The sequence below is a fragment of the Eumetopias jubatus genome, unplaced genomic scaffold (genome assembly GCF_037043125.1).
Source record: "Eumetopias jubatus isolate StellerSeaLion01/CBP00866 unplaced genomic scaffold, mEumJub1_p1.0 scaffold_3, whole genome shotgun sequence".
NCBI lineage: Eukaryota > Metazoa > Chordata > Mammalia > Carnivora > Otariidae > Eumetopias > Eumetopias jubatus.
Window position 1 is genome coordinate 118,250,606 of NW_028274809.1, and position 14,743 is coordinate 118,265,348.

The following is a 14,743-nucleotide window of genomic DNA, read 5'->3' on the forward strand; positions in this document are numbered from 1 at the left end:
CAGCCCAAAGACCATCTACAGATGAATGGATACACAACATGTAGTATATCTGTACAACAGACTATCATTCAGCCTTAAAAAGGAAGCAGATTCTGCACTATGCTTCAACATGGATGAACCTTGAGGGCATTATGCAAAGTGAAAAGGGCCAAGCAGGAAAGGTCAAATACTTTATGATTCCAATCACACTGAGGTACTTAGAGTAGCCAAATTCATAGAGACAGAAAATAGAACGGTGGTTGTCAGGGGCTTCGGGGATAGAGAAGGAATGGGGAGTTGGTGTTTACAGGGTAGAGAGTCTGAATTTGGGAAGATGGAAAGGTTCTGGAGATGGATGGTGGTGGTGATTGCACAACAATGTCAATATTCTGCACTTAGTGCCACTGAACTGTGCAGCTAAAATGGTTAAAATGCGAAGTTTTATAATACATGCATTTTTCTACATTTAAAAAAATGCTCTGGCTTAAAAAAAGGGCAAAAAACAAAACCAAAAGAAAACAGTTTCAAATTTACCCATTAAATGAATTAAAATTTTCCAAAATGTACTTGATTCAGGAAAATTCATGATTATCCTATACAGTTTCAAATATCCCTGCGCACAAAGCTTCCTCAGACTTTTCATCTGTACGGTGGGATAACAGGACCAGAGACCTTGAAGGACCGTGGCAAGGATTAAATAATATTATTCGTGCAAGAGTGTCTGAGACATAACAGGTGCTCCGGTCAGCCCCTGGCTGTTATCCCTCTGTGACCTTCCTCCTGCCACTGTCACCTATGAGATTCAGCTCAGAAGTGAAATTTCCCCAATGGCGTCTTGAAAGTAATAGGTCCTGTGCTAAACCACAATACCGTGGCAGACCACATCTAACACACACCATTATGTAAGTTAGGTTTGTGCATGACTGACACACCCCCAGCAGACACAAGCCCCTTAAACACGGGGCCTGTCTTAGTCATCCCTAGCCACAGCATGTACATAGTACAGTATTTGGCACCTAATAGCAGTCCAACAAATATTTGATGAAACATTCAGAGTCTCTTTGTAAACATTAGGTCTGGATGCCTACAAGGTAAACGTATCCATCTGTGAGAGAGACTACCAAATTCTTCCCATGAAATTACCTGTACATTGTAATATAAAAAAGAGAGAGAGAGAGAGAGAGAGAGGCTTTCCAGCTTCTTTTCCTGTAGATATACCACGAGAAAGAGAAATAAGTCTGAGAATTGGAGAGCCCACTGAATTGAAGCCACAGAAATTACCCTATTCCAATTCTTGCCTTCAGGAATCAGCCATGAAATGAAGGGAAAGCCCTACATTACTGGAGTCCTGCCCTCCCAACATGCATGTGTGACTCTCCATCTACACATAACATCCAGAGACCCGTGTACCACATCGAATCCTCAGTAGTGATGTTTCAGGAAACATGTGACAGGCCACAGGAGTTCCGTCCCTTTTCTTGAGTTGACACCTGACTCAGTACACAGGTACCAAAACAGACTTTATGAAATGAAGGCTTCTTTGTGTGGAATTTAGAGAACAGACATAGAAAAAGTTGAGGGGCTATATTATCAGTATTTTTACCTTTTCTATTAAGTGATGATTAACCAGGCACCCATTTTTATCCTCCATGGAATGGTCCTTTGCCCTTTTTTTGGGGGGGGGGGGGCATGGTGCTTGGGAAAGTGGCAACTCCAAATATCTGTTCCTGAGAAACCCTGACATAATAAAAATCACCGCAAAATTATTAGAGCTATTTATTACCTCCTGAGTTAGGGCTTACTATTTCCTTATCAATACCACCACATTGGACAAACACGTGAAATGCTTCAGCATTATGCTCTTCTTTAGTTCACAAAGTAAGTGGTTGTTTGTAACATTATTCTGGTCTCTCGTGAGTGCTTTGCTACCTTTGCTGAAATTTCCTTATCCTAAAAAATAGGAAATGTAAAAAGAGAAGAACAAAAGAAAAAAAAACCTGCCTAATGAGAGAGTTGTCACTGTCTTCTACCGACATCTTCTCAATAAGAATACTGGACCTATTATCTTTATTTTCCAAGATTCTTCCTCCTACTCCCTTCAGGTATTAAATCTCAATTTTAATTTTCTTCTCCAATCTGCACACACACAAAAAGTCACAGGAGCATTCCAACACTGTACCTCAAAGAAAGGTAAAGTTAAAAAATAGGAACTTAGGTCTTTGACCGGGGCCAGTACTGGGTTCCAGGGACTGTGCTGGCAGGATGTCCTGCCCAGCGCTCGTACAGATGAGAAAGTGCTCAAGCAGACATCTGTCCCCAGGCTAGTCTCAAGAATGTGCTGTTCGCCGTGGGACCAAATGCCCTTTATGGTCACGGGCAAAATATTTACAGCCACCCATTTAGCGTAGCTGTACAGCTTTACAATCAAAAGAGAGCTTGGGGGCCCAGTCACAGGAAGATCAGACTCTTCTGCACAATGAGATCATTAATGTCCTTCTGATTTAATCCTAGAAGAATTAAAAAACATGCTCACCACCACACAACAAAATGATATCCATACCCATTATCTTTTAGAAGCAAGACTAGATTCAGATGTATGGAAGACATGAGTCACATATTGCGAAGTCACTTATTTTACTTGTATAAAAATAAATACTGCTACAACGTGGATAAACCTCAAAAGCTAAGTAAAACCTTACAGGGCTAAGAAGAAGACAGACACGGGGCCCATGTACTGTTTGGTTCTAGTGATATACTGAGATGCCCAGAGAGCAAATCTATAGAGAGAGATTGCCAGGGGCCGGGGAGGAAACAAGTGTCGCTGACAAATGGCCATGAGGTTTCTTTTGGGGATGGTGGAAACATTTCAAAATTAGATTGTTGCGATGGCTGTTCACAGCTCTGTAAATCTACTAAAAATTACTGAAATGTACAATTAAAATGAGTTAACTAAAAAAACCAATAAAGCTGTTAAATGTACAAAATAAAAAACAGGAATCACAACTGCCTTATGATTAATCTAATAAACATTTGAGGAGGATTTAGACAACAGGCCACAAAATTCATGGTAAAGCATGTATTTACTGCAGGTATCCAGGTCATGAATTTCGGTCAAGAGCCACAATATATTTCCCAAATCCCCACCTCAGAAAAGTTGGTAACATGCCTCCCCATTTTCCCATCCTCCTCACCCACAACCTCAGGAAAGGTCTTCCTTCTTGATGGTTTTTCTATCACTCTTTTTAAGGGACTTTAAAACAAACATCTTTACTTCTTAGTATCTGCCCATTTGGACTTGAGCTTTTCTCCAGGGCTCAGCCCTCAATTACACAGGAGAGGAAACCTGGTTCCATTAGAGCCCCAGAGAGAAGGCTTCCCACAACAGAACAATCAGGAGCTCTCTAGAAAAAATCATCTTCTGGGATATACCCGGCTGCAATCCAAAAGGTAGACAGGTTCCTCTTTTTTTTTTTTTAACCAAAAACACTTTAATTTTAGTCTTCAAAGAACAAAGTGTTCTTTTTCCAAGATAATAATGATTAACTTAAAAAAAAATGGGCATTTACAATGCATCTTCAAAACATTTCCCTTTAACGGGAAACTTAGCTTTATAGAATCCAAACATTAAAAGGTTAAAAAAAATTTTTCTATCTTGTTGTCATTATAAGACAAAACAGAGTAAGTCAAGGAAATCCATCCATACTTCAGGACCTTCTCCTCCAGGAACCAGCACTGTTATATTATTTCCATTGAGCAAAATTTGATCAAATTTAGGGATCCTTCTTTCTGGTATGATTTCAAATTCAGTGACATTCGCCAGTACCGTACTGACAAAGTTATCAAATCCCAAAAGTGTTCAAAACAATTTCTTTATCACTCTTCATCACGATGTAAATTCTCGATCCTACACATTTGTCCACAAGTTCTAGAAGCAGCAGCTGCAATGGGTTGGTGGTAGCGTTAGCAGCCATGGCGACGCCGGAAGTAGGTGGAGACGTTTCTCACGGAGAAGCCGCACTCTCAGGGCTGGCGAGTTCTCCATGCACAACCCCCTGGGTCAGATTCAGAATTGAGTCTAAGTTACCTCATTGTGAGGAACAGGCGGGTGTGAGCCACCAACAGAGCTCCAGGGCCATGACGGGCTCTTTGTAGTGAGTGCTGCCCCATAAACGTGATCTCTGCTGTGCCTACCATTTCAAGTAGATGATGCTGTCTGGCCCGCTAAGCAGATACATTCGTGCATGTTTGCTGCTGTCTGTCCTTCCTTAATAGCTCCACAGGCAAACTGGTTATACCCTGTCAAACTAGTCCCATAAACTGAGCAGCAGGGGCCCTGGCTCCCAACACCAGCCCTTCTGGAAAATTCCTCCATTCTCTCAGCCTGACGCGGCTCCTCCACCTCCAGCTATGCTTTTTGCTGCTCTTGGTTTTTTTACATTTTTAATTAATTAATTAAAATAATACACAGGCTCACAGCTCTATCGAGTCTTTCTCATTCGAAGCTTCTTTCTCACCTCACGGCCACCCTTCTCTTTCCTCTTCGTGTGCGTCTTCCCCTCAGGGGACGGCTTACGTCTGACTTTAAAATGTCGCCCAAATTAATTTTCCTGTTCCTGGTAGTCAGGTTTCTTCAGACGGGATTTTTGACTGTTGGAAACGATCAAGACTTTTGTTCAATGTCTCATTTTACAAATGAGGACCTGAGGAGCTTTATTCATGATTGCCCAAACTGGGAAACAACCACGACGTCCTTCAAGAGGCGAGTAGATAAATAACTGTACCACAGCCAGACAATGGGATATCACTGCAGTCAGTGGTTTTTATCGCTATAAAAAGGAGTGAGCTATTCAGCCATGAAAAACAGAGAAACCTTAAAAGCAGCCAATCTGAAAAGGCTACGTTCTGTATGATTACAATTATATGGCATTCTGGAAAAAGCAAAACTATGGAGACAGTAAAAACGTCAGTGGGTGCCGGGGGTTAAGAGGGAAGGACGTATGAATAGGAGGAGCACAGAGAATGTTTCGGTCAGTGAAACTACTCTGTATGATATTATAATGGTGGATACGCATCATTATACATTAGTCAAAACCCACAGCCTGCACAACACCAAGGTGAACCCTAACATAAACTATGGACTTTAGTTAATAATAACAGATTTAATAACCTTGGCTCATTGTGCCACACTGATGTAAAATGTTAATAATGGGAAACTGCACACAGGGGATAGGGGTATTTGGAAACGCTGTACTTCCCAATCAATATTTCTGCAAACTTAAAAGATCTAAAAAATAAAGTATATTAATTCAAAACACAAATAAAGAGCTGCTGATAGAGTGGGACAGTCAGGCCAATGACGCACACCTTCTACTACTTGAGAGCTTTGAACACAGCACAGAGGGTCCTTGCTCACCTAGAGAAGTGCCCAGAAACCACCTCTTAGGTTAGCAGTTATGCTAACCCAACTAAGGTAAAGGGAGAACCACGACCATTACAACATGAAGATTCAAAAATACCTCCAATCAAAATCCAGGCTCTATATGTGCATAACGTTGACCAGCTGACTTTAAAATCCACATGAAAGAACAAGGGCTTGGGATGGCCTACAATACTCCTGGGGGGCTGGGGGCAGGGGACAAGGAGGTGAGACATGCTCTGCCAACGTCAGGAGCCTCAATTTTAAAGCAAGATTAAAGTTCAATTATTACATGAAGTTGAGCATTTCAACTGAAGGAATGAGTAGAGTACTGTGTTTGGCTTTTTTTTCCAACTTGAAATGAGATTCTTATGACCCAAAAATGACCAGAAAAGTCATGGGAACTGCTTGAGTCTCCATGGAGGGCATGGCAAGAACTAATCACAGAGCTAACTCAAAGGGACAACAGGGAACAAAAAAATAAAGTTGTTTCATGGCCACATCTCATATGTTATGCTTATTCAACCAGACAGTTATATGAAAATATATTGTTTAGGAATATAGTTATACGTGGAAAACCAATAAGAAAAAGTTAACAAGGGATAATCCCAAAATTCAGAATAATGGTTACTGCTTGGTAGGGGTTGGCAGGGCGAGGACAAGGAGGAAATATTTACAGATGTTGGTGGCATTTTATTTTTCAAGTTGGGTAATGCATACATGTTATTTGTTAATCTTTGAATTCATGTATATGTTACAAATATTCTTTGTATAAGTTAAATATTTAATAAATAGGTTTTTAAAAAGACAGACAAGGGTTAAAAGAATGGGTCAGAAAATATTAATATAAATAGCATACAACATAATAAAGCTAAGTAGGTGTGCCAATCATTTGGCATTGGATAGGCCTATGCTGAAATTCCTTTTTTTTTTTTTTAAAGATTTTATTTATTTGACAGAGAGAGACACAGCGAGAGCAGGAACACAAGCAGGGAGAGTGGGAGAGGGAGAAGCAGGCTTCCTGCTGAGCAAGGAACCCGATGTGGGGCTCGATCCCAGGACCCTGGGATCATGACCTCAGCAGAAGGCAGACGCTTAACAATTGAGCCACCCAGGCGCCCTATGCTGAAATTCCTAACACACCACTCAGCAGCCATATAACCTTGAACAAGTTACATAACTATTTTGTTATTTTTTAGAGGGTTTTTTTTTTTAATTTATTTGAGAGAGAGAGACAGAGAGAGCACAAGCAGGGAGGAGAGGGAGAAGCAGGCTCCTCACTGAGCAAGGAGTCGGATGGGGGGCTCGATCCCAGGACCCTGGGATCCTGACCTCAGCAGAAGGCAGACGCTTAACCGACTGAGCCACCCAGGCGCCCCTTACATAATTCTGAGTTTCAGTTCCTCCGTCTGAAAAAAGAAGGAATAAGAGTATTGTTCAAGTTGTAGTTGGGTTAAATAGGATAATGCCTGTTGAGCTCAGCAGGAGTCTGGCAAAGAGGGTAAAAACAGCTCCCATTTGTTGACATTGACCACATGCCAAGAGCCACGGGAAGTACCTTACAGGCACAATCACAGTGAATCATCTCAAGGTCAATAAGCAATGGAGATAGGATTTGAACCTATAGGGTCTCTGATTCCAGAGCTAGGTTCTTAACCACCAATAACTCTGATGAAAGTTATATGTCATTAATGGTGCTGTTTATTATGAGGTTTTAAAAATTAGGTTAAAGTTAAAAATTATTTCCACATGACTAAGACGGGACTACTTGACACAAAAGTAATTTACTTCAGAAAGAACCCAAAGATGTAATGAACCAGAGAGCTGATGTGACTGGACAATGTCACCCAGCTATCAGAAAATTCCAATACATTCCTGGTCTACACAAATGATAGATCTTTTGATCAGAGCAGTCTTTTCATCCCTCCCCTAAACCCATACACTGGCCTGTTAATTTGGAGTAATATATCCAGTTCCAAGTACCACATCTTAAAAGAAACAGAGAAACTTTAAATCGGTTTGGACAGCCATCTGCCACGCATTACCTTCCACAAACAGTAGAGGGATTCTGGGATTCTGAGCTTTAAAAAGACCACTATTAGGGAAGATATCACAATGGTTTTACTATGTAAGAGGGAATAGAGATTTATCTGGATGTGCACTCTTGGGTAGAATCAGTGCACAGAATGATTCTGGGACACAGAATTCATGAACAATCAAGGAAACAGAACATGCCATCTAGGGAGGTTCATGCTTTCCACCAAAGGTGGGCTTAGTAGCTGGGGCCACAGACCACAAACGGTGTAGGGGTGGATTCATGACCTCTGAGGTGTCCTCCACCTTCACGGTTTTCTGATCCTGCAATATATAATGCATATCCTAAAAATCCAATCCTTACATAAACAGCAGACAAATCCTATAGGAAGGGATACCACCCATCTTGGATGCCCTCTGGTTCTCATCTGGGAACCTTCTAACTTTGCTGAGCTAGTTAGTTTCCAGGTCCTAAAGATCACATGTGAGACAGGCTCACACAGTACCTGGGCTTTGTAAAACAAGGACAAAGAGAAGAGACTATAAAACAAAGCCCACCTACTTACCTGCATAAGCCTACGTCCAGTTTTAAGTTCCAAGCAACAGTTATTTAGGAAACTGATGTAGACTGCCAAAAGAATGAGAAAGAGTGGTACCCCTACATTAATCCCAAACCAAACTTATTAAGTCAGTGAGAGAATCCTGTGGGTTTTGTTACCAGAGTCTAAAGGATTTAGTGGCAAAGCGTTTCAGGGACCTCTAGACTTTTTTTTCTTGTTCCTGGAACATACAGCAAAGCAATTTGTATCTGAAACAGGCTTGCTGCTTTATTACAAAGTGACTTTCCATAAGTCTATATGGGAGTTGGGGGGGGGTGGCGGAGGAGAGGCTGTGAGGACCTGACATTTAAGTACAGTCAGTTTAGAAACAAAACGAGAACACAAGAGAGGAAAAATGGGAAGGTTAGTTGTTGGAAGAGCAATGGTTCTGCTTTAAAGAAACCAAACATACAGGGGCTCCTGCGTGGTTCAGTGAGTTGAGCATCCAACTCTTGGTTTTGCCTCAGGTCATGATCTCAGGGTTGTGAGATTGAGCCCCTTGTCAGGCTCCACACTCAGCAGGGAATTGGCTTGAGATTTTCTCTTCCTCTCCCTCTGCCCCTCCACCCGCTCATGCTCACTTGCTCTCTCTCAAATAAATAAATAAATAAAATCTTCAAAAAGAAAAAGAAACCAAACGTGTTATTGCAGGATTTGAGCCCAGGACAAAAATCTGCCTCCAGAAGACCCCATGCACATTGAGAGACATAGGGAACTCGATGGACAGTCCCATACATCCTAGTAATTTGGGTGGTATTAATGGCCCTCTCTAATCTCTAATTACCCAGAAATGAAAATAAGGTAAAGGATAGCCACCTTTTGGGATATCACCAGAGCAGGTCTAACAGGCCCACCCAAGATTTTTCCATTCTCTAGAAGAACAGACCTTACTCTGACTTGCTGTTTAGCACTGATTAGGTAAATTACAGGTTAATTTGTAGATTATTTTTGTCCAGCAGCGATGCAAATTATTTCTGCCTTGCAGAGAACATACTGCAAAGGTTACTGCCCTGTAGGACTTTAACTAGCTTTGTCTCTAACTTAGCAAACATTTCAGCAGCCCTTTCCTGACAGACTATATAAGTCTCTGCTCTTCTTGAAAACAGTTTGATATACTTAATCTATATTTAATCACCATTTTGCCACTTACTCTTTCTATCTTTATCATTTCTCTTTTGTCTATGTCACAATTTTTGTCACTATTATCATACATTTAACTACTTTATCATATGAATGTTAGTTAATGTAGCTGGTATGGGGGTTTCAGAGAGTAGAATGAAAGACTTGTCTTCCTTGAAACAGGAGTCTTTTCTAAAGACTGAAAAATTAACAAAAATTAAAACAAAAAAGTTTTATCACAAAGTTAAGATTTCCAAATAACTTAGTCCTACTTTTCCAATATATCTGATCACTACTCACCCACGTCTGGCAGCTGGTTGCTCATTTCACACTCAACTCCTTCTTCTGCTCAATCCAACGTTCTAGTCTAATTTGGAAAACATGCCGATTATTGTCTCTTGAAATTTACTACTCCCTACTAACCTGCCAATTTCTTCAGAAAGTAAATGATATTTAATGAGCATTAGGTACCAGACACTGTAATAGACTGTTCGTGTATATGAACAAACAGGCAAAGAAGAAACCAGAATTATTTCTAAAATGAACTGCAATCTTTACTTGACTTTCTAAGAACATCATAACCCATAGTGATGATTCTTAAAGTCTCATCTTCTCTTCTCTATTTTCTATCATCTGAGTGCTTTCTATCTTTTCTACCTCTCTTCTTTTTCAATAGGCTATTAGTATAGATACTATATATTACATAGACCTACTTAGCTTCCATGGTTCTTAGTCACGTTCTCTTTGCTCTACTCATTTCCAGATTCTGTATCAAATGCCCAGACAGGTAAAAAGATCTCGAACAGTCTCATTACTCTTGTCTCTGCTCTACCTGCAATTCCAGTTACCTTCATTTCATATATGAGTATGGTGAGTCCTAGGGACTTACAGAGAGGCCCAAAGCCACACAGTAGAAGGCCTGAGGTGATCAACCCTGATGGAATAACAGAATCTGACGTCTTCTCTACCACACTCCATTGCCTCTCAAAACTGACCTAGCTCTAGAAATTTCCAACAAGAACTTAACCACGCATGATCCCTTGGGGGAAACAAAGTGATGCTTAGAAAGGGTAAGTCATTTGACCAAAGTCATAAGGAAAGTTTAAGCACAGGGATGTAAGCTCAGGTCCTTCCAGCTGTAAACTGTCATCTTCAGCAATTGATTCACACACATTTAAGCACCCTGCCCAAAAATCTCTTTTCATAGCATCCTTGCCTCTTTTTTCATTTTATGTTGCCTTTTTCATTTTATGTTGACTTGCACCTGATTTCTTGGATCACATCTTGGTACTGTTTCTTCAAGTACCTTCCAGGATCTTAAAGCGAATGAGTAACATCTCTTATATTTTTTATGGCAATGAGCAAGGACCAATCAACATTTATGAATGTATGGATGACATGACAAGGACAATTAAAAAATTTGTTCTACATAAATTGGAAGTTTTTTTAGTGTGCTGGGGAAAGGGGCAGCTATTTTCATATGATGTTATGTAATTTAAGACTTTATTTTATATTTCAATGAATATTAGTTATCGATTACATAAATATTATGAAACAGAATATATATTCACGTAAAGGTTAAAGACTGTTGCGGAACACTTCAAAGTAACGTTCGCTCGCAACAGGCTTCTTTTGTGTGAAGCCTTCCACCCTTTGGGAGTATGCCTTCAATCTCACTGTCATTACAAAGGCTTCTTTGAAAACACCAGAGAAGTACTCACTGTGACCACTCCTCACCACATTCGAGTAATATAGGAAACTCTTAGAATTTACCCCAGGCCCCTGGAGAGGTTTTGAAAACTCTGCATTAAGTGTCCCATCACTTCTGTTGAATTTCTTGGCACCAAACAAACTCAAACACAAAGGCACTAAAATTAAGTTTCAGTTTTCCCTATATGGCAGTCATCCAGATAATATGGAACATGCTTAGTTTTCACTATTTTCATAAAGGAAAATCCCAAATTTACAAATTAGCATAGTCCCCAAGAATATATCCCCAGTCCTATGGGGAGCTCTTGTCACTAATCTAAAACCTCACCGAAGTGGATACATTCAGCCTTCCCCCCCTTAAACCTTTCTAGCCAACTTGTCAACAGCGGTTAATATGTACCTACATTAACCAGTGAAACTTTTCCCATGTTCGCCTCGCCTGCCTATCCCCAGGAAAGTGAAACTGGATATTATTAGAGCAAAACTGACAAATCAGTTACTCGGGACCCAAAGAAACCAAAATCCTAGAAAACCCACCTTATAGATAATCGGTGCCTAAATGACTACGAGTTTGCTATAATGCTGTAGGAGTTCCAGACAGTAAGTGTTGATGAGGATGTGAAGAAATCAGAACCCCTTTACATGGCTAGTGAGGACGTAAATGGTGCAGCTACCTTAAAGATTTTTATTTATTTTGGCGCAAGCGCCCACGAGAGAAAAAGAGAGAGAGAGAGAGAGAGAGAGCACTAGATGGGAGGAGGGGCAGAGGGAGAAGTAGACTCCCCACTGAGCAGGGAGCCTGACATGGGACTTAATCCCAGGACCCTTAAATCATGACCTGAGCCGAAGGCAGACGCTTAACCCACTGAGCCACCCAGGTGCCCTGGTGCAGCTACTTTAGAAAACAGTTTGGCAGTTCTGCAAAATATAAATACAGAGTTATCATATGACCCAGCGAGCGATTCCACACCGAGGTATATTCCCAAGAGACTTGAAAACGCATGCCCACACAAAAACTTGTACATGAATGTTTACAACAACATCAGACATAATAGTTAAAATGTGGAAATAAACCAAGTATCCATCAACTGATGCAGGGAGCAACCAAATAGGACATACCCACAGATTTGAATATTATTTGGCCATATAGAGGAAGTACTAATGCATGCTACATGTGGATGAGCCCTGAAAATATTATCCTAAGTGAAATAAGCCAGTCACAACACAGGACACATATTACATGATTCCCATTTATATGAAATGTCAAGAACAGGCCAATCCATGGAGACTAGCAGACCAGTTAGGCAGATAGTTAGTGACCCAGCGACAGAATAAACAGCAGTGTTAGGAGAGGAAATTATTGTCCTTCCAACCTAATAAAGTAGACCAAATCAGTTGGTGGTGAAATGTTGAATATGTGGTTGCTAGGACCATAGTTCTAACACTGTTATAAGTTTGAGATGTAAAATAATCATCCTTTGGGGCACCTCTGTGGCTCAGTCGGTTAAATCTCTCGGCCTTCGGCTCAGGTCATCATCTCCCAGACCTGGGATCAAGCCCTACGTTGGGATTCCTGCTCATCGGGGAGTCTGCTTCTCTCTCTCTTCCTCTGCCCCTCCCTACCACTCATTCTCTCTAAATAAACAAATATTTAAAATAAAATAAAATAATCATCCTTAAAAAGGTCACTTGAGAAGTAGAGGTTGGATGAAGTCAGTTATCCATTTCCATGGTCTATGAACAACTTGAAAGTCCATAGGAACCAGCTACAGCCAGTATCTAGAGCACCCATCTACCTCCCCATCTACATCCGTCATATTTCATTGGCTGATTCTCTAATACTCCAACAATGTGCATCTTCTCCTGCCGAGAGTCTGCTCTTGCAGGCCATCAGAGAAAGAGAAGTCCCAAGGTGATCTTAGCTGCATGGACTTTTCTTTCTTTTTGTAAAAAAAAAAAAAAAAAAACCGATGTTTTGAATGATGCTAAGTTCAGGGCACCTGTCAGCATGTCTAAATCATTTCCTGGATTGGCACTCATCTGACATTACTGGCGTCTCAGACCCCAGTATAGCTGGGTGTGTATGTATAGCTGCAGTGTCACCATCTTAGAATCCTTGTCCTGCGAAGACCCTTAGTATGTGTGGTGAAGCCGCTGGAGATCGTGTAACTGGAAGGTGGCAAAGATTAATGAGGCATCATCAAGACTCTGCTGTTGAAACATGGATGCACAGATGGGAAGATGGGCCTGGAACTTGAACACTGACAGTGTAGGTCTCCTCTACAAACTATTCTCAAATTTCTGCTTCTCATGCTTATATAACTCTCAGTACTTCCTCCCTTCTAGACTCGTCTCAACATATTACAATTCTCTGATTGCTTATCTGACAGTATCCGACCTGGAAACCCTATGAAGGATGAGACCCCCGATCTTGTTCATCACCCAGCACAACTTCTGTGCAGGTAAACAGCTAGGTTTTTCATCTAGCAGCTGCCTCCCGACACTCTTGGAACCACTCCTGCTCTAACACTCAGGGAGCCTCTTCACCAGGATTCCCCTCTCATGCTCAGATGCAACCAAGTTCAAGTGCTCTTCTCAGCAGTCCCCCAGTGTCAACAAAATCTCCTTTCTCCCAGGTGCCCATACCCACAGCCTTGAGAATCCTGCACTTCTCCATCTCCCTGTCCCCACCCCCATTCCCTACATCTTTGGATTCATTCCCTCACGTCTACTTCCTCTGCTGGTCTCCCACCTCAGAGCTTTCTTACCTCTCACCAAGATCTGTTAGCAGTTTTCCATTTTTCTACTTTCCAGTCTATTCAGTGCCCAAATGCCAGATGAAGTTTCCTGAAGCGCATCCCCAGCCACACTCAACATCCTGCTGAACGACTCTGAACAGCTCCCTGGATTAAAATGTAATCTCCTTCGTCTAGCCTTCAGGGCTCTCATCATTTATACCCACTCTTACTTTCCAACTATTTTCAAAAACTTTACGGCACTCCTACGAGGTGCAAGGCACAGGGTGTGGTGTTTTGAGAACAGCAGGAAGAATAAAAACTTGTTTCCTCTCATGCTATTCCCATATGAAGATGCTCTTGGCCTCAGTCACCCTGGACTACCTGCTGGTCTCCACAAGCATCTTCTGCTCTCTTGCCTGTTGACACTGTTCTAACCACGCAGAAGGCTTTCTTCGCTGTGTTAGCCTCTCAAAATCCTATGAGATCTTCAAGGTTTGCCTCACATGACACCTCCTCCTACCAACCAGATCTTCCCTTTGCTTCGCCACCACCCTAACCCCAATCGCACAATCACACCCTGGGAGATAAACTCAGACCGGCTCTGTCCCTCAGAGCCTGTATATAATACGTACACCCCCGCTAGGCGAATCGGTCCCAGGACAGAAAGTCAGCTGTGCTGTCACTCACACCCAGGGCCCACCACATTAAACACACACTCCTGCCAGAACTTTGGGTCTTGACTCAAAACACCCAAGTGTTAACGAGACACATGGAGTAAGGGGGACGAGGTCAGAGGAGGGCCATGGGAATGGCTGGAGCTGAGAAGGAGGAGCGTGCTGGAAATAAGCATCCTGAGAAACACCTCCAAGGAGGGGAAGAGCTGGGAGAGAGACCTACAGGAGAGAAGCAGAATGAGAGAGAGCAGGCGGCACAGGCACCAAGCAAAGTTTCAAGAAGGAGGAAGAGATTCACAAGGTTCAGGGTTGCAGAGAAATCAAGAGGTACCACGAAAGGCCATGGATTTGAAAATCATGAAATCACTGTTTAACTGCGAAAGTACTTTCATTACTTGAAGTATGTCACGTGCAAAGGTTTTAGAAATAAACTCACAGTGAAGAAGAGGGGCAGGTGTCTCCCATGCTCCTGCC

At 41.7% G+C, this 14,743-nt stretch overlaps 1 protein-coding gene and 1 pseudogene across 1 annotated transcript in view; both read right to left on the minus strand.

Annotated features, from left to right (window-relative positions):
• The window catches only part of SPATA13 (spermatogenesis associated 13), a 150,931-nt gene that overhangs the window by 103,269 nt on the left and 32,919 nt on the right, over positions 1–14,743 (minus strand). The gene's annotated exons all lie outside the window — the stretch shown is intronic.
• On the minus strand, positions 3,641–3,950 carry LOC114211976 (U6 snRNA-associated Sm-like protein LSm5 pseudogene; annotated as a pseudogene).